This window comes from Mauremys mutica, chromosome 3 (genome assembly GCF_020497125.1).
Source record: "Mauremys mutica isolate MM-2020 ecotype Southern chromosome 3, ASM2049712v1, whole genome shotgun sequence".
Lineage (NCBI taxonomy): Eukaryota > Metazoa > Chordata > Testudines > Geoemydidae > Mauremys > Mauremys mutica.
In genome coordinates this window covers 98,296,292-98,321,275 of record NC_059074.1, presented here as the reverse complement: position 1 = coordinate 98,321,275, position 24,984 = coordinate 98,296,292, and positions in this window count along the sequence as shown.

Genomic DNA, 24,984 nt, shown 5'->3' with positions numbered 1-24,984 from the left:
GGCTGCTATTCCTAGCCAATGGGAGCTGCAGCAGCCAGTGCTTGTGGCAGGAGCACTGACCTCTCCACCACCTAGGAGCTGCAGGAATGTGGAGCTGGGTAGGAAGCCCCTGCCAGCCCTGCCAACCCCCTTTCCCCGGCACCAGCGATGGTCCCGGGCTGTGGCGCCCCACCTCCCAACGCCCCGGGCCACCTCCCTCAGCACTCCCCCCCCAGTTTTAGTCACGGTGGGTACTTTTAGTAAAAGTCATGGAGTGTGACTAAAACTTAGCCTTAACCATAAATCCAGTGTCTATTCAATCCCTGATTTTTAGTGTCTAGCAAGTTATGAATTTAAGTTCCCACGTTTGTCTTCTGAAAGTGTTGCACAGATTTCCTTTAAGGACAAGGACTAATAGGTCGGATATGGAGTGTTCACTTTGTGAAAAGTGTTCACCCACAGGTGATAGGGTGTTTTTGTCTTTTATCATTTTCCTGTGTGAGTTCATTCAAGAACGTAGTGATTGTCTGGTTTCACCCACATAGTTGGTATTGGGGCATTTAGTGAACTAGATGAAGTACACCACATATTGTGATACAGATGTGTGGGATCCATGGATCTTGAAAGGTGTGCTATAGGGGGTGTGGGTCATTGTAGCAGGGGAGATAGATGCAAACTGCAGACCTGTTTGAGCAGCGTTGGTGCTGCTTTGAGTTAGTGTCTCCTGGTCTGTGAGGAGCTTACATTTGATGATGAAAGTCTGGGACTTAGACCTGTGTTCCATTCCCTGCTCTACTACAGACTCCATGCATGACCTTTTGAAAGTCACATTGGGCTCCTCTTTACTGAAAGAGTTAGCTGACGTTACTCCACTCAAGCCAGACTAGCTCAAGTGAGAGTGGTGTCCACACTGCAAAACAACAATTTAGCAGCCAATCAGTTGTTCTAACTTGGGCTGTAACCTGTAGGTCAGTGGTCCCCACACTGTGGGGCACAAACCCCTAAGGGGCCATGGAGGAATGTTTGGGGGGCCCAGCAGGGTTGGGGCCAGCCCCTATGGAGAGCACGGAAGTAGAGCCATGCTTCCAGCCCCACTTCTCCACCAGACCAGCTCCGTTCCCAACCTCATTCTTCCCCGAATCCCATTCAGCCCCAAGTCCTGCTCTGCCTCCAGGCCCAGATCTGCTCCACTGCCTTTTCGTCCCCAGACCTACTCTGACCCAAGCTGCAGCTCCACTCGTCCCCGGCTCTGCTCCCACCTGGGTTCTGCCCTCATTCCCTCTCCACCCCCAAGCTCTGCCTCTAGCCCCAGCTCCTCTCCTGTCCCCAGTTCTGCCTGCAGCTCCACCTTTCAGCCCAAGGACCACTGCTGAGGAATTCTCGGCTGTGCAGTAATGGCTGTGGGGGTGCGGACAGATTCCATTACTAGTAAGGGAGGGGGATGTGACTGAAAAAGTTTAAGCACCACTGCTGTAGGTGCACCCCCACTGTATTACTAGCTCAAGCATCAGCAGCAGTCAAACTTCAACACATACCTCCGAACAGGCCAGCTAGCTGACATTTAAAATACCACTTAATGTGAGCTAATTATGCGTTTGTGTAGAGGGGAGCTGGTTTTGGTCTACATTTGAGTTAAAGCCTGAGCTAACACTGCAGTGAAGACAAGCTCTCTGTGCCTAGTTTTTTCTATTTGGAAAATAGGGATTAGAGTACTTCCCCCTCTTCACAGGGGTGGTGAGAGAATAAATACATAAAAATCTGTGAGGCGCTCAGACACCATGATAATGGGGGCCATATAAGTACCTAACATCATGTGTGAGATTAATAACAAGGAAAGTCAATAGCTGGGAAGGCATCAGATCAAGGCAACAATGGATGACCTGGATGTTCTGATTGATTCTAGCCTTCTCAGAACTAGTTCAATCCATTCTTCAAATAGGTAATGAATTTTAGGATGGGATTTCCAAACAAATCCCCTATAGGATTAAGTAAAAGTATGCTTTGTAGCAGAGAGAATAAGTCTTTGCTTACTTAACATGGAACGCTGCATACAGATCTAAAAATAATTAATGATGAATGTCACAGTTGTAAACTATAAAGTCTGAGGGAAAATTATTGCATTCATCAGAAAAATAGTTTTTTCTCCCCACCATGGAAACACTGTTAACTTAAACTGACACAGCCCTTCTACTCTACATTATGCCTATAATGCACACAGATCATTCTTGATGGGGTTATCAAAGATGTACACTTCTGCTACTGAACAAGTCATCGTTGCTGTGAACCATATACGTCTAATTCACCATCCCAGTTAGAAACAGTCATTCATAACAGAGAGAGTCAACAGAATGCAAAATATCTCCTTATAAAGCCTACTAAGCCAAGTTTCCCCAGTGCAAAGGCAAATTCAAACATTGACACAATGCATTATTACTATGTATTATTTCCCAGCTATGACATGTTCATCTCTCTCTTTTTCTTTATAAAAAAATCATTTTCATATCTGCATGTACTACACAGAGGGTTGCCAATCCTTCAGGATTGTCCTGGAGTCTCCAGGAATTAAAGATTAATTTTAAAGATTATGTCATGTGATGAAACCTCCAGGAATATGTCCAACCAAAATTGGCGAACCTAATTATACTGCACAACAGTAGAGACCGATAGCTGCTAGTTAAGACTAGCGTGTGAACCTCAAAACAAGATTTACTCAATTTAGCACCCAAACATTTTGAGGTTAATATAAAAATTGACTCTCTACAACGTCACACAGGCTGTCCCTTCCTGCTCCACTAAGCCTAATTACCCAGCTTCAGGCAGGGTCCTAGCCATCTACTACTTTTCTTTGCTGTAACCATCCTGACAAACTCCTGGCAACCTAGAGCTACCCTTGTGGCACACCCTTTATTTCCTCACTCTGTGCACCTGCAGTGAAAGGCTACCACAAGTCTGCAAACCTTTTTCCTACTAATTATCTTCCCAACCCCTACTCCAGGATAGTCTCCTAGCAATCCACTAGTCTTCCTATTCCCTTCAATAGGATGCTGCCTCCACCACCTTCAAAGGCTTCGTGGCCTCCCCAATCTGTACACAGCCCCCGTTACTTTTATTAACAAACAAGAAACAGTCCAATAACTGTATCAGTCCCCGAGATGAACCCTGTTACCTCTGAATTCAGATTCTGTGTTCCTTATGGATTCCTCTGTCAAGAGACAGATCATTCACTACCGGGCTCAAGATTTCCAGTCTAACACCTAGAGAACCTAGAGAGTGCTGAATAGAACATGTGAGAGTTTTGGGGCCAAGCAGCTTTATCAAACTGAAAGAGTGCACTTTGGGGGGCAGAATAGGGGATTTCATTTATCCAAACTGGATTCAATTAGGATGAGGTTCGGGCCAATTCTTATTCCAGTCAAACCAGTTCACCCATTTCTAATCAGGTCAACTTTATCTGCTTTCCTATAGCATAGACTGTCCTATACCCAAGGCCAAACACACTCTGTGGCAATCCCTACTACTGTATTTACACTATTAATATACTTAGAGGGCTATACCACCAGCCTCCAGATCAAGAAAAGGGCACTGAGTGCACAATACTCAGAGAGACCAAGGAAGCAGCAAATTACGAAATGATGATAGTAGGTGACTTCAAGCGTCCACCTATGAAGCGGTCAATAGCATAAAGAAGCAGTTTCTCAACACTAAATTATTGTTTCTTAGAGCAGCTAGTTCTAGATTACATGAGAAGAGAGACTAATCTTGACTTAGTCCTAAGTAACGCGCAAGCATTCGTTCAACAAGTAACAATAGTTGAGCCAGTAAGTAATAGTGACCACAAACATGACTAAGGGTATGTCTACACTACAGGAGTAGTTCGATTGAACTTAGGTCAAATTTGTGGATTCGACCTGATGAATTCGAATTTGTGTATCCACACTAAGGACACTAATTCGACTTTGTGAGTCCACACTAATGGGGCAAGCGTCGACATTGGAAGCGGTGCATTCTGGGCAGCTATCCCACAGTTCCCGCAGTCCCCGCTTCCCATTGGAATGCTGGGTAGAGCCCCCAATGCCTTCTGGGGGAAAAATGTGTCGAGGGTGCTTTTGGGTAACTGTCATCATTCAACCGTCACTCCCGCCCTCTCTCCTTGAAAGCGCCGGCAGGAACTCTGTTCGCGCACTTTTCTGGTCAGTGACAGCGCGGATGCCACAGCACTGCGAGCATGGAGCCTGCTGCGATCATCGCTGCACTTATGGCCGTTGTCAACTCCTCGCACCTTATCGAACACTTCTTCCACAGTCAGCTGCTGAGAAATCGGGCGAGGAGGCTCCGGCAGCGCGGTGAGGATGTGAAGTGTGAGAGTGGCACAGACCTCTCACAAAGCACAGTACGCCGCGCCATGGAGATTATGGTGGCAATGGGTCACGTTCATGCTATGGGACGGCGATTCTGGGCCCGGGAAACAAGCACGGACTGGTGGGACCGCATAGTGCTGCAGGTCTGGGATGAATCACAGTGGTTGCGAAACTTCAGGATGCGTAAGGGCACTTTCCTTGAACTCTGTGACTTGCTGTCCCCTGACCTGAAGCGCCAGGACACCCGGATGCGAGCAGCCCTGAGTGTGCAGAAGCGAGTGGCCATAGCCCTCTGGAAACTTGCAACGCCAGACAGCTACCAGTCAGTAGCGAACCACTTTGGCATGGGCAAATCTACCATGGGGGTTGCTGTGATGCAAGTAGCCCACGCAATCGTTGACCTACTGCTCTCAAAGGTGGTGACCCTGGGAAACGTCCAGGTCATCATAGATGGCTTCGCCGCGATGGGATTCCCAAACTGCGGTGGGGCTATAGATGGCACTCACATCCCTATCCTGGGACCGGCCCACCAGGCCAGCCAGTATATTAACCGAAAGGGCTACTTTTCAATGGTGCTGCAAGCACTGGTGGACCATAGGGGACGTTTTACCAACATCTACGTCGGGTGGCCGGGCAAGGTTCATGACGCGCGTGTGTTCAGGAACTCTGGTCTGTTTAGACGCCTGCAGGAAGGTAGTTTCTTCCCGGACCACAAAGTAAGTGTTGGGGATGTGGAGATGCCTACAGTGATCCTCGGGGACCCAGCCTACCCACTAATGCTCATGAAGCCCTATACAGGCGCCCTGGACAGTGACAAGGAGCTCTTCAACTACCGGCTGAGCAAGTGCAGAATGGTGGTGGAGTGTGCTTTCGGACGTCTCAAGGGGAGATGGAGGATCTTACTGACTCGCTCGGATCTCAGCGAAACCAATATCCCCATTGTTATTGCAGCTTGCTGTGTGCTCCACAATCTCTGTGAGAGCAAGGGGGAGACCTTTATGGCGGGATGGGAGGTTGAGGCAAATCGCCTGGCTGCTGATTACGCTCAGCCAGACACCCGTGCGATTAGAAGAGTCCAGCGGGAAGCGCTGTGCATCCGGGAGGCTTTGAAAGCTAGGTTCCTCAGAGAGCAGGGTAACCTATGACTATCCAGTCTCTTTACAGAGAAGCTGAACCTACCCCTGTTTCAGTTACTATTGACTTTTTTCAGCGGTTACATACCCCGTTCACCAGGTTTCCCCCCTTCCAACAGACGTTTAAAAATAAAGTTATTGGAACATTTTTAATTAACAAAGTTTTCTTTACTAACGAATTCTCGTTCAAGGGTTCCAACAGGGACGCAGACTGTGGTGGATACGGTGTGCAGTGATGTACAGACCGCTTCTACACTCGAGGACCGACAGGCTCCTGCTCCTACAGCGGTCTCTGGGGGGAGGACGGTTACCGGAGGGTGTGCAGGAAGGGGTGGGTTTGCAGGATGGGGTGAGGGGTGTGTGGGAAGGGTGAGTAGGTGGGGGGGGATGATGGCTCTGGCTGGGGCTCAGGGCATCGGAGAGGTTCATGGCTAGGGTGGAAGGGCATGGTAAGGGCAGCCTGCCTTGCCATTTGTGGATGCCAGGCGCTCAGACCCTGGGGCAACATACACCTCCCAGACTGACCTGGGGCAGCAGACACCTCGCAGAGTGACCCGGGTGCCTAGTAACTGCACTCTGTGTGTGACCTGCTGTTGATCCTGCCCCCATGTCTGTACCCTGTTAATGGTGGCTATCCTATGCAATTAACAAACCCCTCCCCCCCCTTCACACAAAGTCTTATGCAAAGAAACATGAGGGAAACAGTAATGAACAGCAAACTATTTTTAATACTCAACTACACAGTTGGGGGATGAAACTGGGATTTGGGATCGTGTGAGCCAGGAAGGGAAGCAATTCTCATACTTTAGGGAATGAGAGCTGTTTGGTACATGAGCGCTCTGCTGGGGTGGAGTGACAGTTTTCACGGCCCCTAGCGCCCCTCCTTCTTGTGATTTTGGGTGAGGGGGGGGACAGGACTTTGTGGCGGGGGAGGGAGGTTGCAGATACAGTTCAGGGGGGCTCTCTGCTCCTGCCTGCGGTCCTGCAGAACATCCACAAGGCGCCGGAGCGTGTCCGTTTGCTCCCTCATTAGTCCAAGCAGCGTTTGAGTCGCCTGCTGGTCTTCCTGCCGCCACCTGTCCTCCCGTTCGCTGTGTGAGCGCTGCTGCTGAGAGAGGGTCTCCCTCCACTGGCTCTGCTGGGCCGCCTCGGCTCTGGAGCAGGCCATCAGTTCAGCGAACATCTCGTCCCGAGTCTTTTTCTTTCGCCACCTAATCTGCGCCAGCCTCTGTGAGGGGGATGCCGGGGCAGTTCGGGAAAGAGCCGCAGCTGTGTGATGGGAAAAAGGAAGTGATTTCCTTCCAAAGATACATGTTTGCGAACACTGAACACAGTCTACTCAGTTTCTGTGAACAAGACCATACAGGGCACCTAATCTCATGTGCTCTCAGGACAAGTTCGAATTTTCGGCATTCGCTTTCATTGCCTGGGGTCTTGCACTGGAGATCGGACAAGCGGGGCAGGACAGCAGAATCCGTGTAGCAGCCAGGCCTGGTAAGCCGTAAACTTTAGGCTGCTTAACAGTTAATGGATAGCAGTGCCCTCCTGCTGCAGGCAATCTGGAAAGCATAAAGTCTGACCCTGTTCCAGCCCCTCGCGGCTGTCCCCGGGAAAGATCCCTGTATGCTTTTCCTCTGCAGCCTACAACACATGGCTGTTAAACGACGGTCATTGTTATGCAAAGGAAAAGTCAAGCATTCACAATAGTAACATTAAAGTAATTCCCCTAATTAGATGCAGCAGTCGCCGAGCGAGATCACCCTGAGGCGGGTCTCCAGGAGAAACAGAGAGCGAATGCTACGTGAATCCCTGCACAGACCAGGGCCCTATGCTGCCATGCTGGTCGAGGCGATGCTCCCATTATACCTCCTGATGGCCTGGCGCGGAAGAGTGGGCTTCCACGGAGCACCCAACAAGGCACCTCTCCCCAGGAACCTCCTGCGGAGGCTTTTCGAGTACCTCTCAGAGAGCTTCGTTGAACTGTCCCAAGAGGATTTTTGTTCGATCCCTATATGCATTGACCTTCTTTTTATATAGTTTTTATTCCTGTTTTGTTAAGAAATAAATGTTTACATGTTTATAGCACTTACCGACTGATCCTTCCCCTGATTCGGAGTCCGGGTTAACGGCCGGGGAGGGTTGGAAGGGGATCTCTGTGAGGGTGATGAAGAGATCCTGGCTGTCGGGGAAAGCAGTATTGTAATCGCTGTCGCCTGCCTCGTCCTCCACAAACCCTTCCTCATCTTCCCCATCGGCAAACATCGCTGAGAAACTGCCCCTCGACACTATCCCATCCTCAGAGTCCACGGTCACTGGTGGGGCAGTGGTGGCAGACCCACCGAGAATGACATGCAGTGCCTCGTAGAAGTGGCATGTCTGGGGCTGGGCTCCGGAGCGTCCGTTTGCCGCTTTGATTTTTTGGTAGCCTTGTCTCAGGTCCTTGATTTTCACGCGGCACTGCATTGCATCCCGGCTGTATCCTCTGAGTGCCATGGCTTTGGAGACCTTCTCGTAGGTCTTTGCATTCCGTTTTTTGGAGCGCAGCTCCGAAAGCACAGACTCATCGCCCCACACAGCGATCAGATCCAAGACTTCCCGGTCAGTCCATGCTGGGGCCCTCTTTCTACTCTGAGATTGCATGGACTCCTCTGCTGGAGAGCTCTGCATCGCTGCCAGTGCTGCTGAGCTCGCCACGACGTCCACACAGGAAATGAGATTCAAACTGGCCAGACAGGAAAAGGAATTCAAATTTTCCCGGTGCTTTTCCTGTATGGTTGATCAGAACATCTGAGCTCGGACTGCTGTCCAGAGAGTCAACAGAGTGGTGCAGTGTGGGATAGCTCCCGGAGCTAGTAAGTTCGATTTGCATCCACACCTAGCCTAATTCGACATAGCCATGTCGAATTTAGCGCTACTCCCCTCGTCGGGGTGGAGTACCGAATTCGAACTAAAGAGCCCTCTAGGTCGAATTAAATGGCTTCCTGGTGTGGACGGGTGCACGGTTAATTCAAATTAACACTGCTAAATTCGAATTCAAGTCCTAGTGTGGACCAGGCCTAAGTTCAACACACTAGGAGGAGGTAGGCTACCAAAAAGTGACGCAGTAACACTAAACTTTAGAAAGGGAGATTTCAGTAAAAAAAAGGAGACTAGTCAAAAAGGACCTAAAGACAAAAAAGTAAAGGAAGTGAAACCCTTAGATTTGGTATGGATATTATTTAAAGAAATGACTTAGCAAGATTCAAAGCGGGATTGGATATTTATATGCATAACAAGAATAATAAGAGCTACAACAGTAAATCTTTTCTTCAATAGTTTTAATAAGGATATAAAGCACCATGCTTCCAGGCTTCCAACCCTAATTATTAGGTGTTACAAGAGAGTCCCATGCAGAGAAGATTACCCCATATGTGCCTGCTGTGGGGCTTCTTGCACCTTCCTGTGAGGTGGCCAACAACTGGAGACTTAATATTGAACAAGATGGACCTCAAGTTTGATGCAGCAAGGCATTTCCTATATTCCTAAACAAACTGGATTTCCATTTTGCTTCAAACTGCATGTGGCAGCTTCATTTAAATAAAACAAAAAACTGAAGTTAATTTAATACAAAAAGTAATAAAATCAGCACACTGGCCCTGGTGTTATCTTGGTATTATACTCAGTTCTATTCTGTGCCCATATTTTTGGTTTCTATGTGCTACAGGGTTTTTTTTTACTGGTCATCTCTAAGTAGATTGTAGAATTTATCATGGGGTAGCTAGAGATTTTGTCAGATGGGTAGGAACCAGTTGGGGCTTATGTCATCTTACAAGGCATGGGAAGCAGTTTGTATTTATGGGATGAATACGTTACCTGGATGTTTCTGCTAAAATAATCAGTAGTGAAATCATAAAATCATTCTTCTGGACAAGGAATCTATGAATCATGAAGGCTAAAATTAACTAGAGGGAGAAGGGGCCAATGAAAGCTTAGTTTCCGTGGTAAAAAATCTATAGCATGGGATGGATTCTGTGGCAATTTGTATGACCTATGCCTGTTTTTATATCAATGCAACACACCATCTCCCTGGTTCTGAGTCACTTGGAATTCCTACAAACTCATAATTTGGAGAGGAAAAGGAAAAATCACTTGAAAATATGATCCTCTTACGTGTTTGCTGGCTGAGCTTACAGTTCTGGCAGTAGCCAGTATGATGGGGAACATCATTTTTTTTTCTTCTGCTTCTTCTTTACTCAAAGTAGCTCTGAAGGGTCAATGCAACTTGATGGAATAAATTCCTTAGTATCATATATCAGGGACAGATGTAGCTGTATACACATGTAACAATTTCCATCACATTAAAAAACAATGGCTGCATTCTGAAAAAGTGACAAATTTATGAGAGGTTGGTTACAACGTTAATTGAACTAACAGAGGAGTTTGCAAAGTTTGGGTAGACGCTATCTGGGATGGTTTGGCTGTGTTCTGACAGATTATATAGTGTTTTGTGAGAACTTCATTTTCTTTATGGACTGATTTGTATGGTTTGATTACTAATAATGGAAGACTTACTAACCTGTATGGAAGACCAAGTAATTATCTAATTAAAGTGAAATTTCCCCATCCTTTCCCTGACCCCAACACTTCATTGTACAGGTCAATAGGCACTTATGTTAGCAAATTAAGTAACTGTGATGAAAAACAGCACCCATTTTACATATACAGGGCCATATTCCAAAATTGCTTCAAATCCACAAAGAATTTGCAGGTTATGTTGGACTCCAAAAGAAAGTTTTTCAGAACAGCGTGACTGAGTTATATCCAACATAACTGCACCTGACAACATAACCTGCAAGGTTGTTTGATTGCATGCTTGTATGGCTCTTGGAGTGTTAACCCCTAAACACTATCTACAGTTTCACACGAGCAAACTTTACAAGAAACAGCCATGTGAAACACACAAGTTGAATATGTATAACAAAACAAAATCCACAGGGAGATCACACATTGTGCAGACAGTTTAATTGTTCCATTCATCTGCAGAGTTTTTTGGATAACAGATCCCTCGGGATTGTGGTCCTTTACTGAGACATTTTGTAGGGATGCATGGATATAATTACAGGCAAAACATCTCTGAATTATAAACTTGTCTTTAATTATGTGTCTGTGTCCTTTTTGCTCAAATTGTATACTTTTGTGCCTCCCTCACTTTTTTGGCTGTCTACTTTATTATTGTTTGCTTCAAAAGTCTGGGGCAAGAACTATCCAATGCGCAGCACTATCTAAGTAGTATCACAGAAGTTGGTTTGGCAGTTACTGAGAGACCCTAATACTAGTATTCCCCTAGCAAAGAAATACTATGAACAGAATACACCCCCGATGCCTCCACCAACAAGGTTGTATCTTTTGTACTTTTCAAATATTGGGGCAGCATATGCAGTAGGCCTGTGGGAATATCTAGTGGAGGGCGAGTGTTTAATCTTTTTTCCTATCTGAATATATTCTTGAACCCCTTACCTAAAGTGTGTCCTCCCAATGCTACAATAAAGGTACGATTGTGTCATTCTTTATAATATGCTGTCACTGTCATTTATATAGATTTTTTTTAACTCTCTTCAAATCCACAGAGACATGGTTTTCCTTTGTTGCTCACCCCACAAAATGGCATAACCTGAAGAAACTAACATACAGGAAAGTAGTGCTCAAAAGATTGTGGGTCACACCTTGTACTGGGACAAGTGTTTTTTACAGCAGCACTGTATATAACATAATGGAAATAAATATGGATGTATTCGTCTCATGATATATTCACTGGGAAATTGTTACCAACATCTCATAACAAATTAGAATGTAGCCTCTTTAACAGCATCTCCTTGAAGCAAAGAAATTCACTGTTTCCATATGTTTACCAACCTCAAAATACTCAAAGTACAGTCTTTCTGAGTACTAAACCTCTCTGCCAGCTCTTATTGCCTACAGTGATTATTTTAACACCAAGCAGCTGAAGTGTCTTTGTCTGTGTCTCCCCAATTCAAGGTGAATATTTTACCAAAACTGAAATTTGGCACATTTTAAATTATCTGAAATAGCCAGTCCTGGAAAAACACTACAAAAAACATTTGGAATAGATTTTTCAAAGATGCAAATGGAACTAGGTTCCTAATTACCCTCTGTGTCTTTGAAAAACCTAACACTGTGTGAATGTTTAATTTAAAATTTTGGCCATGCTCTTTTTATGTTCCCTTCAGACAAATATTTAAGTGATCGTGTTTTACTCACATAAATGTCAACAGAAAACAGATTTCAAAGTTGAATGTGCAACTATTAATAGAACGCAATTTTAAATTCATGCCACTATTGCTTGCTTCCTCATCCAGTCAGGCATCAGAAACAACAACATATTATTCATCCAGCCATCCACAACAGGCTTCAAAAAAGTTGAAGAAGCCAATCAACACTATTCAAATAGCAAAATATTGTAGAGAACTGGTCATAGTCAATCCATGGAGTTAAAAACATTTAAAGGAAGGAAGGGAGAAAGGAAGGAAGGACTTCCAAGCAAATACATTTAAGGAAATCACAACAAAGGAAAACAATTTTTATTGATTATTTGCTCAGCTCTCAACATAAAAACAGGCCTAGCTAAATAGAAGCCACAATTCATCCTTTATAAAGGCAAAATAGTTACTTCATGGACTGTGTAAGCTTTCCAAGTCGCTAATATGAATAAGATTAAATCTTCCACTATCGCCAACTGAAAGGGCCATCAATGCACAGTTTTTATGTATCTCATACAATACAATTCTCCAGGCAAATGAATTCTCTCAACACAGATATCTACCTAATATTAATTTTATAGTGAAAAAATGAGTTATAATAAAATCATGGAGATCCTTACTTGATAGATTTGGCTATTGTTAAGATCTGTAACAACTGTGAAGACAGTAGCCAAATGTTGTACCTGCAGGAACTCAGGTGAAAGTTAGTTCCAAAGAAAAAAAAATTAATATCTGCTCTTTGGGAGCCATATAAACCTTGAAGTAAAGGGCCGAGATCCTCAAAGATATATTACACAACTGAACTGTAAGTTAACATGGATCACACCATCCAGTCATGAGGAAAAAATTCATGACTGGAAACACAGAACATTATAGGCAAAACTGGCTAAATTCAGATCAGGTGTAAGTTTAGTCAATTGAGATGAGCCCACTAAACCTGGTCTGAATTGGGTCAATAGAGGCTATAATCTTCATTGTGTGTTTCTAGCCATGCCACCTCTTAGTTTTGACAATTTTTCCCTTTGTGTGATCCATGCTAAAATGCAATGCTTTACTCAAATGGCGGAATCTCCTACCCTGTGTTTGTAGAGCACCTAGCACCATGATACCTTGATCCCAGGTTTTCTTCTCCTAGCATTATAATAATACAAATAAATAATAAATAATAATAATAATCTGTAGTAAGAAAGACGTATGATAATAAGCAAACTTTTCCAAGCCTCTTGCAATCCTTTGCCAACAATCCTCGTATGCGTCAACATTCATTGAAATATTATTTTGCCAAGCTAATGTGTTGTTTTTGCCAAAAGTAAGTTACCACTGCTCAAAGTAGCATTACTATCCGTTTTCTTCAATGAAAATAAATTATATTGCCAATTACCAGCTGTTTTGCTATCTGTTTTTCATACAAGACAGTGAAGATGTTGGATTATTCCTCAGTGCTTGCTCTGACAGGACAATGACCAATTATCATCCAGAATTTTCCCATCAACTAGTTCTCCCTTTTCTACTTATTCAGTTTGATTCCTTATGATCTGTATAAAATTTGTTAGGCTGCTCTTCAACCCCAGCTAAAATGAGAGTTTAAAAATCTAGATAGGGTGGAAATCTGTGCTGTTTCAACAGAACCACAGAAAACAAATTAGCTGGAAAATGGAAATATAATTTACTTCTCTATGTTCAGTCTGCAACAGCATGGTTTCTTAACAGAAAAAAATTTTTGGACCAAAGCGGCAAGATTTTCACTCCATTCATCCTGTACATGAGAAAACATAATATGGCCTTTTGTATAGATATGGATTACATCTGCCTTTAATTGGTCCTTCCAGCTTTCTCTATCATCTTTTATTTTACCCAGCAATAGACATTCGAACTCAGGATAAATCCAGTCAAAACCATATGGCAGTTTCAAGTCAGTAGCCTACGACACACTTGCTCTTTCTTCTCCAGGTTTGCTCTCATATTTTTATCTCTTAATCAGTATATTTAATAGAGTCCTCTAACAGGCTCTAATCAAGCTCTCATAGATATCAGTGGCAGCTTTGCCTTTGATTTCAATGGGACCAGGATCATACCATTAAATTGCTGGGTTTATGTACCATTTCTGCACTAAACTATAAACCCACCTGTAGCAGGCAAAATAGAGACATACTCAAATCCCTGTGAGGAAAATCAAAATTAGGGGTCTCCTTTTGAGATCACGGCTGAAACGCCTCCGATTGGCATCCCACTTGCCCTGAAACAGATGGACAAAACAGTGGGAATGGAACACCACAGGAGCATTCTTGATGATTAGACAAAGAGGGGAGGACACGTGTCCTTCATGTAACACTCTAGTCTCTGCCTGACCTTCCACATCAGGCAGATGGATACTGTTCAGAGGCACTGCAAGAAGCTGCTCTGGTGAGCAAAGCTCTTAGTGCAGTAGTGTCCCAGACAATCGAGGATAGGTATAAGAATAACACTGCACCCTTTCATCTTATTCAGGTCTCTTCCCACCACAATTTCCAGTTTTCTTTCTGTGCTCCCCTCCCCACAATCCTGCACTTCTCTGACTTGGAGACATTTAATTTATTTTGAAGACCTCTCCCTCAGTGATGAATTCTTTATTTTACCTCTCTTGCAGCTAAGTTAGCACAGTAGCACATTTAAATCATTAATCCCTTTGAAGATACAATTGCTTAAGCATTTAAGGTGATTCCTTGTATAGTTACGAGTTTCAGTGATAAAATGCCCCAGTTACATAAAGCTATTGCATCTTTTACTCACTGAGCACAGCATGGGTAGTCTGTGTAAACTGCAGAGATTAAAATACAGTATTAGCAGCCCATTTGCCAATGGAAAAAATGCATACTATACTTAATCATGAAAATTAGAATGCATTTGTTTCCCAGTTTTAGTAATTTTTCCTCCCCCTCTCTTTAATGCTTCAGCTCATGTATAATAACCCATTTCTCCACAGAAAATTTCAAACAACCAACAGATCATTAAGTATTTATACAAAATAATACAATGAACATTTTCACACATTTCAGAGTTGAGGGTTCTCTCTCAGCTAGGCCACTGGCTATGACATGTAAATGCCACCTAGATATCTTTTGAGATGGGTGCGAAGTGCTTAGAAAACAAGCAAAATGAGTTACTTAGGCTACCTCTGATTCTGAAGATGTGTACTTAGATATTAGAACATGATGTATTTGCTAAGAAGATACAATTTTAGATATTTTACCTGGATTTGTAATTTATGCTGCTTTAGTAGGGGCAATTTGTAAAATCTCATCTGTACAACCAGGGCCCAATGCTGCATCCTTCACTCACTCAAAAGCTTTCAGTGGTTTCAATGGAATGTGAGCGTGTAAGGAACAGTCTGAGCCTCCCCAACCCCTTTTGTATATCAGGCACATGTTGGGTTAAAGTGAGGGCAGAGCACTGGGAAGGAGTGAAAACACTTACTGAAGTACAGAAAGTGGATTCTTTTGTCAAATGTTGGACTTGCTTTATGCAATGTTTCCAATCTTTTCACTTGCAAATTCAAGCATAATGTCATGTTACATCATTTGCAAGAAGTGTGACAAACCGTGCATTGCAGTAACAGAAAGACATCTTTCCAACCCACTTTGCTGAACACTTGACAGCTGCTAAAAGAAAATACCTTCTCCCTCCCACAACAGAATACGCTGTTTTATTTAAAAATTCATTAAGCTTCTATATTAAAACCAAAAAGGAATGACACTGTGTAATTCATGTAAAAATATATGAAAAAAATCCTATTACTTATAACAGTCAATACTAAAATGAGGCTATAGAGTTCATTTTTTCATATGAAAGGCAGAGAATAGACTGCAGGATAACTTGTGGTTTGGACTATTCACCTGCCCAGGAAGGTAAGAACCCTCCACTTAAAGATAAGTAAGAGCTACCCAGATTGAGGGTTCAGGTGCATGTGCCCTCTTACTTTACATCCTCCCAGGGAGGGATGGAGGAGGGACAGAGCTTTGGCCCTGCATCCCCATGTATCAGTGGTTCCCCAAACTTTGGGGCACACCCCCACAGGGCAATGCAGTGGAATGTTTGGGGGGCACCCAGTGGGGCCCAGGACACCCAGCCTCGGCTTGCCCCCAGACCAGCTCTGACCCCAGACGCAGCTCCCTCCAACGCCAGACCAGTTCCACCCCCAGCTGCAGCTCCATCTCTAGCCCTAGCTCCTCCCACATCCCCAGTTCTGCTCCCAGCTCCATCCTCAGCCCAAGCTCTGCTGCTGAGGAAGCCCTGACTGTGCAGTAATGGGAGTGAGGGGCAGCCCAGACAGATTCCATTACTGGTAAGTGGGGCGATACTGGAAAAGTTTGGCCACCACTACCATATATGCTAGTCAGCACAGTTTAGCCAGCATGGGATGTTGTAATTTCCTGCTGGCCTACACACTCCCAGAGTGAGGGGGACGCATGCAGGGAACTGTGACTCTGAGTGCTTCCTGAGGCTACTCTCGAGGTGCCACAGCTTATACCACCACTCCCTCCTCAGGGCTGTTCCTATATGCACAACCTAGCCCCACACATATAAACAGTAATGCAAAGAATTTCACTGGTTGTGAGCTTCAGACAAATGTCAGACACACGTCCATAATGTTAGGACATTAATATTAGGGGACATGAAGAGGACATCAAAGTGTGTGGAATGTGCTTCTGCTGCAGCATGTGCTGTGCTCAAACAGAATAGGAATTCAGCCACAGATTTGGAAGTTAGGACAGTCTATATTAAGATAAAAAACATTCCAAAACTTAAAAATAAGCACTCACATACACAGTGACCCAGCTGAGGAAAGACCCTGAAATTGAAATGCAATTACTTCCCACATTTATTGAACATTATGTTGTTGCTGTGAGACGTTTTGAAGAGTTTGTGCACTGCAGGCACAGTCTCTATTCTTTTCTTGCTTTTATGCACCCCTGCTATGATAAGTACCAGCAGTAGCAGAAAGACCACTCCCAACTGCCAGACACAGAACATGTGCATATTTGTGTATGTGCCCATGTAAGCCAAAATTGTAATGTTTCTCTGTTTCTTTCCCTTTGTCCTTTTCCTAATACCCAAGAGGCAACATCTTTACAGCATTATCTCTGCCAATCCTGAGATAAATGTGGCCTCCCTTTTCTGGGATTTCAGGTACATTTACATATGCTATCCTCTTCCCACCTTCCTACGTGTTCTCCATTAACTGGCAAAGAGTGTTAACCATAATCTGATTGTAGGGAGCCAGGGTGGCTTCCTTCTGAACCTGAGGGTAAAGAGCCACTCTCAGCCTGAGGGGGTGGGGCCAGACCAAGTTTACTCCACCCCCTGGAAGGGGAGACGTGGAACAGGAAGTACAAAGGGTGGGGCCCTCAGCCCAGTCAGGGCAGCACCAGGGAGGGAGGCAGATGCAGATCGCTGGCTGCTCCCTTCAGACCCTGCTGGAGGAAGGACAGGGGCTACCCGCCGCCAAGTACCCGGAGGAACTGGAGAATCTGAGGCGGAGGGGGAGCTGGAGTTGCCAGCAGCAGAATACCCAGATGAGTTGGAGGGACCAGAGGGACTCGCTCAAGGGACTGAGTAGGAAGGAGCCCAGGGACAGAACTGCACAGGGCAGTGAGTCTGTTTGGTCAGTGTGTTGTGGAGGGACCCTGCTGACCCAGTGACGGGACTCTCGCCCCGCCACTGTCAGGGCCCTGGGCTGGAACATAGTGGAGTTGGGTGGGCCTGCGTCCCCCTACCCCGACCAACCCGCCTTGGGTAGCAAAGTCCCGATAGCACTACAGACTCTTGCCGGCGCTCCCCTGCCTGAGGGGCGCGCTATAGACCTTTGCCGGCGTCCCTCGCTCCGCTAATTCCCTAGTGACAGATAGCCTGACGCGGGCCAGCCAGTGGGACAGTAGCTACCCACCGCCCCCTAGCGGCTCGGTGGGCCAACCGACATGGGTCACACTGATCCACACAGCATCTGGGTTCTGTTCCACGTGTGGCTGAGTGCTGGGCTGGTGCTGCAGCAACACATGCATACAAGCTACAGAAAAGCCTGATTCCACTGTCTTTTAGACAACAGCATACTATTTATCAGGTCAAATTTCACTGGCCTGGCTGGCTACAACTTTGGTAAACTTAAGGTGAGCAAGGAAATGCTGCTAAGTTGCCAAGTAATTAAATGATGAATAAGTAGGATATTGTCAGTGGGGCGCAGCAGCAAAGAAAGCAACATGAAAACTTTTTAAATCTGCAGGGTTTATTTGTTTTTAGCCTTCTGTTCTTTGTGATACTGCAAAGCAACAAGACAAGTCTTTTGGTGAGGTGTAAGTCTGAACAGAGCAGCTGCTATCCCAAACCCAGTTGTAAATATAGCAAAGAGAGGAGAAGTTTTAAGCATGATTAATAAGGGTTAATTTATCGGAAGCATATATTGTAGGAGAACACTACGTAGTGTCAAGCACTGAATCAGTCCCTACAAGCAGGGTCCAAAATCAAGGCCACTAACTACACACAGCAGCTTACAAGCAGTTTCATTTTTAACCTTTACCCTGGTTCCACTGTATAGGACCTGTAAGCAATAGTCATTTGTTACTATATAACAACATCAGTATTATTTAGAATAGGGGTGCTCAAACTTCATTGCACTGCGACCCCCTTCTGACAACAAAAACTACTTCACAACCCCAGGAGAGGGCACCGAAGCCTGAGCCCACCTGAGCGCTGCTGCCCTGGGTGGGAGGGCCAAAACACAAGCCCCAGCGCTCCAGGCAGGGGGGCCAAAGCTGAAGCTCAAGGGCTTCAGCCCCAGACAGGGGGCCTGTAACCTGAGCCCCACTGCCCAGGGCTGAAGCCCTGGGCCCCAGCAAGTCTAAGCCAGCACTGGCGACTTTGGGGTCCCGACCCACAGTTTGAGAACCCCTGCTTTAGAATAACTCCAAGTAGAATCCGTAAACCACCAACCAATGCTGAAACTGAAACCAGTTACTTGACACCAACAATAGTGCAGAAAAAGCTGTTAATTGAAAAAACTGACAGATTTTGTCTATTTCAAAATTGGTTCTTTTTAAAAAGCTCACCATCTTGAGTATAGTCATTAATAGATTACTCCTGAAGGCATTCTGTGCCAAAAAAAATAAAAATTCTGCACACAATATTTTAAAATTCTGCAAAATACTGCTTGTCAAATAAATGTGGTGACTCCAGCATAGGTCACTGGCTGCACAGAGGTGGGAAATCACTGCTTCCCCTGGGACACAGACTCAGCGGAGAAGCTGCACCCAACCCTGACACAGCACAAGGACTGGTCCTACCCTAGAAGCATCCCATCTGGGTTCTGTGTGGGGAAATCTGGGTGCGGGCATCTCAGTGGGATATCCAGGTGTGGCGGGGATCTGGATGCATTGGGGCTTGTTGGGGGATTCTGGGTGCAATCCAATTGGGGGACTCTGCAGGGGGGTCTGAGCATTGGGGGGGGATAGAGCTTGGTAGAGGGGTCTGGATGTGGGGTCTCAGTGGAGGGTCCAGATGCTGGGGGAGTTTGGCTCAGTGGGATGGGGATCCAGATGCAGCTGGTTGGGGCTCAGTGGGGTGGGGATCCGGGTGGGGATGGTTCGTCGGGGAGGTGAGGTGAGGCGGGAGAGTCTGGTTATGACAGGGTCTGGATGCATGGGGGCTGGGTGGATGGGGGAGAAGCTCACTCTTCAGGGATCCCTCCCCCTGCAACTAAGGAACAATGGGTGCAGGAAGCAGGTGGATGGGAGTCTGCAGAGCTTCCTGCAGCAGGGGGAGAAATTTGAGGGTGGGTCTGACCTGGCCCTGGATGCTGTGCAGGGGAAGAGGAAGTCCTGTCCTCCCCAGCTCAGTCGGGACCAGCAGCTGAGCCCGGTGCAGGGTAGGACCCACCTGCTGGGTCTTCCCCAGTCCCACCTCCTGCCTCACAGTGATTTACCTGTCTACTGGCTTCCCTGGGCCCCAGAAACATACTGCTGGGAAGGGTTGCATGACTGCTCGTGGCTTCCCTTTGCTTCCCTGTCAGAAAGTCATTTTTCTGCAGGGAAGCAAATAAATCTGCAGGGGACATAAAGTCTGTGCATGCACAGTGGCGCAGAATTCTCCCAGAAGTAATAGATACATTATATCCAAATAGCTCAGATAGTACAGTAAGTAGCCATGTAAGTGCCTAAATATGTCACATTAGAACTAGAAATGTTGTGTTGTGTTCTAATGTGGTATTAAATTTTAGATTTTAATCTTGAGGTCCATTAAACACACTATCAATCTACTGTCAGAAAACCTCCTTGTATATACATCATCATGTTGAACTGTACATTATGTTTCTATGTAGGTACCTAAAGCAATGTGTTCCGCATACACATGCGGTTTAAGTAAAAACTGCCATATATCAGAACTACCGACTAGGTGCCTGTCATATGTGAGTACTGCTGAGCTTACCTGCAGAGAAACACACTTTAACAGCATTTTCACAGCATGTCTTCACTTACCACTATTCAAATGCAGAGGGAAAGGAAAGAGCCAACGATATTATATTGACTTGTTGACATTGTCAAAATGCAATTTAACTTCAGTATAGTTCTGCTATAATGTTCAATACATGATTGGCTGTAATTGTAGCTATTCTCCTGGAAAGGTAGTTTATGTAACTGCAAAGGTGGTGGAACATCTCCCCTGATAAAATCTAACCAATTTAGTCTATATTATTATGTCTCCCTTAATAGCCTGAATATTTTTGATTTTATGAATAAGCACATCTCTTCATATGCACAAACTATCACTATTTTTTACTTATGGGTATTATCTTGACTGTTAAATCCATCAGGTGGTTGGAGTTAAGGTCTTTACATCCAAAGTAAGAGTTGGGAAATTCGTTTAAATGGACACAAAAGAGAAGGCTGCATAGGATGACATAGATAACAATAACACCCAGAAGTAAAATGAATACACACACACACACACACACACACACCTTAAATACCCAGAAGATTCCATATTGCAGATAAACATGTTACAAACAACAGATACCTCTGTTCATAACGGGTAAAAACAAATTGCTAAAACTTTTGAAAGATACAACAGTAACAAAAATTCCTCTGAATATGAAGATGAAATAGGGCTTGTTGTCATACCACACTACATTGGTGCAGCTGCATTGATGCATCTGTGTCGATGTAGCAGGTCTGGTGAAGACCTGCTATGTCGGTGGGAAATTGCTCTCCCCTTGACTTAATTACTGTACCTCAACGAGAGGTGGAAGCTATACCAGCAGAAGAGCGTCTCCCACTGAAATAGCATGGTATAGACACCGCTTTAAGTTGATGCAACTTACGTCGCTCGGGGGGGGGGCTTTTTCACACCCCTGAGCAATGGAACTTACATAGATTTAAGCAGTAATGTGGACAAGCCCATAGACGACATAGACTTAACTTGTCTGAAATTCTAACTAGTGGTTAATTTGAGCTAACTAAATCTTCAAAAGGAAACATCTGGAAAGTCAAGAGAAATAGGAAAGACCTCACATGTTTCTGTATCTGTTCCATGCTTTGTGAGGCATACCACTTCCTATAAGGTGAGGAGAAAAAGATCATAAAATCCATGAGCTAAAGAGTGAGAGAATTTTTTCATTACTCTGATAAATAACTACCTAGACATCCTAGAACGTTCATGTTAAATGGCTGGGCAGTATGAACCGGTTCAGAATTTCAAATTTACACCAAGTCTAGAACTTGTAATATACAGCTTGTGTAGCCTGCAAAAATATTATCTTGTGGTACTACCTCTGTGTCCTGGCGCTGGTATCTTTGGGAGAATACCCCAGGGTAAGAAGTGTCTGTCTGATCTCGTATAGTACCAAGTGGACTTTCAGCATTAAATAATTCCTTGCTGCCTTGGGTGGAACGATTGGAGGCAGGGGTGTCTTCTAAATCACCTGTAATCCACTTTTTTGCTGCTGTGGGAGTGGAGTCTAATCTTATTTTTCTATAGCACCCATCACCATAATATCTAAGCACTGACCAGATATAATATTTTGTCCAGACTTGGACACACTGTGAGAGAGCCCACCTATGGTTGCTAGGGATAGATCTGGCAGAGGCATCTTCTGTAAACACTAGAGGGACTCCCTCCAAATTGCTTTCAGAGGTTAAACCCTTTTGGCCAGGGGACAAATATTTGAACATTTCTTACCTCTGCCAGAGATAGAGGTGTCTTTGCCACAGGAGGAGGCATGGCTACTTGCCAAGAATGATCACTTCAAGCCCATCAAAAGGGATGTTAGAAGTCTCAGTTCCAGGCCCTGAAGGGGCAATACTCCAGCAGCAGATTGCAGTCCTCTCATTCCCAGTAGTGACACAGGGCACCTGCCCTGCTATCAGGATGACATATTTTACACTATATGCAAAGGAGAAAATCTTTCCTTTCAGCCAGGCATCTGATAGGCAACCCCAACTTTCAGACTTGTAGTCAGTCTCCAAACAGACCAACATCATCAGAAAGGACCCCACACGGTGGTGTAGTTGAGAGTAAACTTGGATAAACTGAGTTTACCCATTTCTCTTTTGGGAAATATGGAGTTTAGGTTCATTTACCCTCTTCTGTTTTTTAAACCTCTGCACTGCTGGCCCCAAGAATTGACCACCTTCCACTGGATCACTCTCATTACTCAGCTGGCTTCTCAGGTCTGATATCTTTCAACTTATTTGCAGGGGCGGCTCTAGGATTTGCGCCGCCCGAAGCAGAGCGGCACGCCGCGGGGGGCGCTCTGGCGGTCGCCAGTCCCGCGGCTCCGCTGGACCTCCTGCAGACGTGCCTGCGGACGGTCCGCTGGTCCCGCGGCTCCAGTGGACCTCCCGCAGGCATGCCTGCACCGGAGCCGCGGGACCAGCGGACCCTCCGCAGGCATGCCTGCGGGAGGTCCACCGGAGCTGCCTGCCGCCCTCCCGCGGGACGCCGCCCCAAGCGCGCGCTTGGCGCGCTGGGGTCTGGAGCCGGCCCTGCTTATGAGTGGGAATGAGCTTTGTGTTCATGAGGAATTGCACAAAAGTTTCCTCCAGGTGTTAGGATTGCCAGAGGAATGGGACAAGGATGATCCTAATCTTGGAGAGGAAGGTTAAGATGCCATAGATTCAGAGGCCTTCCCTGAGAAGAAAAATGCACACCTCACAGTACTTATGTCAATACAGAATCCATCCCACCACAACTGGTCCCTGTATCAAAGACCAGTGAAGCAAGTATCTGGACAGATTTGTAGTGGGAAAGAAATTGCCTCAGCATCAAAGATGTCTTCAGAAAGATGCTCTGACGTGGAGCCTGGGTCTAAGATAAAACAATCTAGAACTGCAAATGTCCTTTTTTCCCCATGCAGATGGGATCTGGAATGTGGATGGAAATGGCAGCTGGCAATGTGCTGTAACCTGCATCCCATAGAACAGGAAGCTGTCCCTTGAAGCCAGTCCCATGAGTCTTAGGTGGAGGAAGGGAGATAAAAGGAGAAATATCGAGGGGGGGGGGCAGGAATCTCTAAACTGTTACAACAAGCATGAAAAGCGTAGCTCCTCTCACCTTGGGGGTATTGATGGGGCAAAAGAATTCCCCACATGTGAATAAATAACATGGCTTTACTCCCTGCTATATGTTTAGACACAAGTGGCAGCAGTGGAAGCTGGGCATGGGGGGAGTACATAGGGAAAACACAGGTAAAACTTACAGCAATATCAAAGAATGATACCATCATTTATTTTATATGCTTGAGCATGAACAACTATGTTGGAAGGCCAGAGTCTGCACAACTTGTCAGAAATGAAAGCCGAAGCCAGAGGTTAAGCATAAAAACTGCCCTCTCTAGGATTTCCAGTTTATACATTTTTCTGGTACAACTAAAATAAAAACAGACTAGCTAAATCCTTGGCCACATTCCCTTCTTGCAGCTAAACTCCAAAACAATATTAACAGAGCAGCTCTCCAGAACTCCTTGTCCTAGCTTCTAAGATAACATCCCCATCTGCTTATTCCCTGAAAAAGATCCCAGCTTTTTCTAAGGCTCGGAGCCTAACTAGGCTCGCCTGCAGCCTAGGGCTTCCTCCAATAACTTTCGGCACACTGGGACACTCCACAGCAGAATCAGATACAGAAACCTAGTTCTAGATCGTGACTCTGCATGACCTTCCTTTAGAGGCCCATAGTGTCCAAAGAATCAGTGCACTCAATCACAAGTTGCAGTCAACCCAATGTCCCAGATTTATCAATTAGTAGTGGGCTGCTCAGCCTATGATCTGGGATTTTGGCTGATATGGCTGATATGTTCACCTCTGTATTGGTGGGCCAATAAAAATGAGCAAATAATGGGAGAGATTACATCTTAGGCCTGCCAGCACCGATAGTGTTTCTTAAACATTCAATACAATTATTTTTGCATTTATAAAACTGATCAAAAAAGGCAATTGGGCCTTTGACATAATTTAAAAATACAAGGGGGAGCAATTTAAGAAAACCCATCAGAAAACATCCAGGCCTTCCCACAATTCCTCAGCTCATTTTCAGATCCCTGGGTGAAAAATGAGCTTTGCAACATGCCCCAAAGGGCATCGGATTCAGGCTACTTCATCCAAGTGGGAGAACAAATTCCAAAACTGTGGGGCGCTCACACAGAATGCCCTTGTTTATACCAATGGTGCTCCAGCTTGAGCATCTTTGTGGGTCTCAGCTGTGGCAGCATGGCCCGGTTAATATATTATGTTAATAGCAAAAGGACTGAGTTATTCATATCATTCAGATAAGCATCAGCTTTTTGCTTAGATATGTTGATAACTATTTTTCCCCTTTTTTGGTTTCTTTTCTTTGAGGCAATGGGGGCATTCACTATAGTCAAACAAATTCAGATCCAAGACTCAAGTCTGCAAGTGCTTATCGGTGGTTTCATATTAAATGCTTGAATAGTCCACCTGAAGTAGCGTGTGCAGGACTGGAGCATTAAGATGTAGAGAATTCCCATTCCCTCTCCATTATGACAGCAGTTGGTCCTAAACAGCATTTCAACACCATTGAACTTTACTGAATTAAATGGTACCACCAGTGCTTCATTTGTAATGAAAGAGGTGCCGGAGCTCAAGCGATTAAGTGCCGGGGCTATGAACTGCCAAGCCTAGAAGTGCCAGAGCTCAGCCCTGCAACCCCACGCACAAATTAAGCACTGTGCACCACAGATTACATGACCACCTGTGTTTGAGGATCTGTTATAGCAGT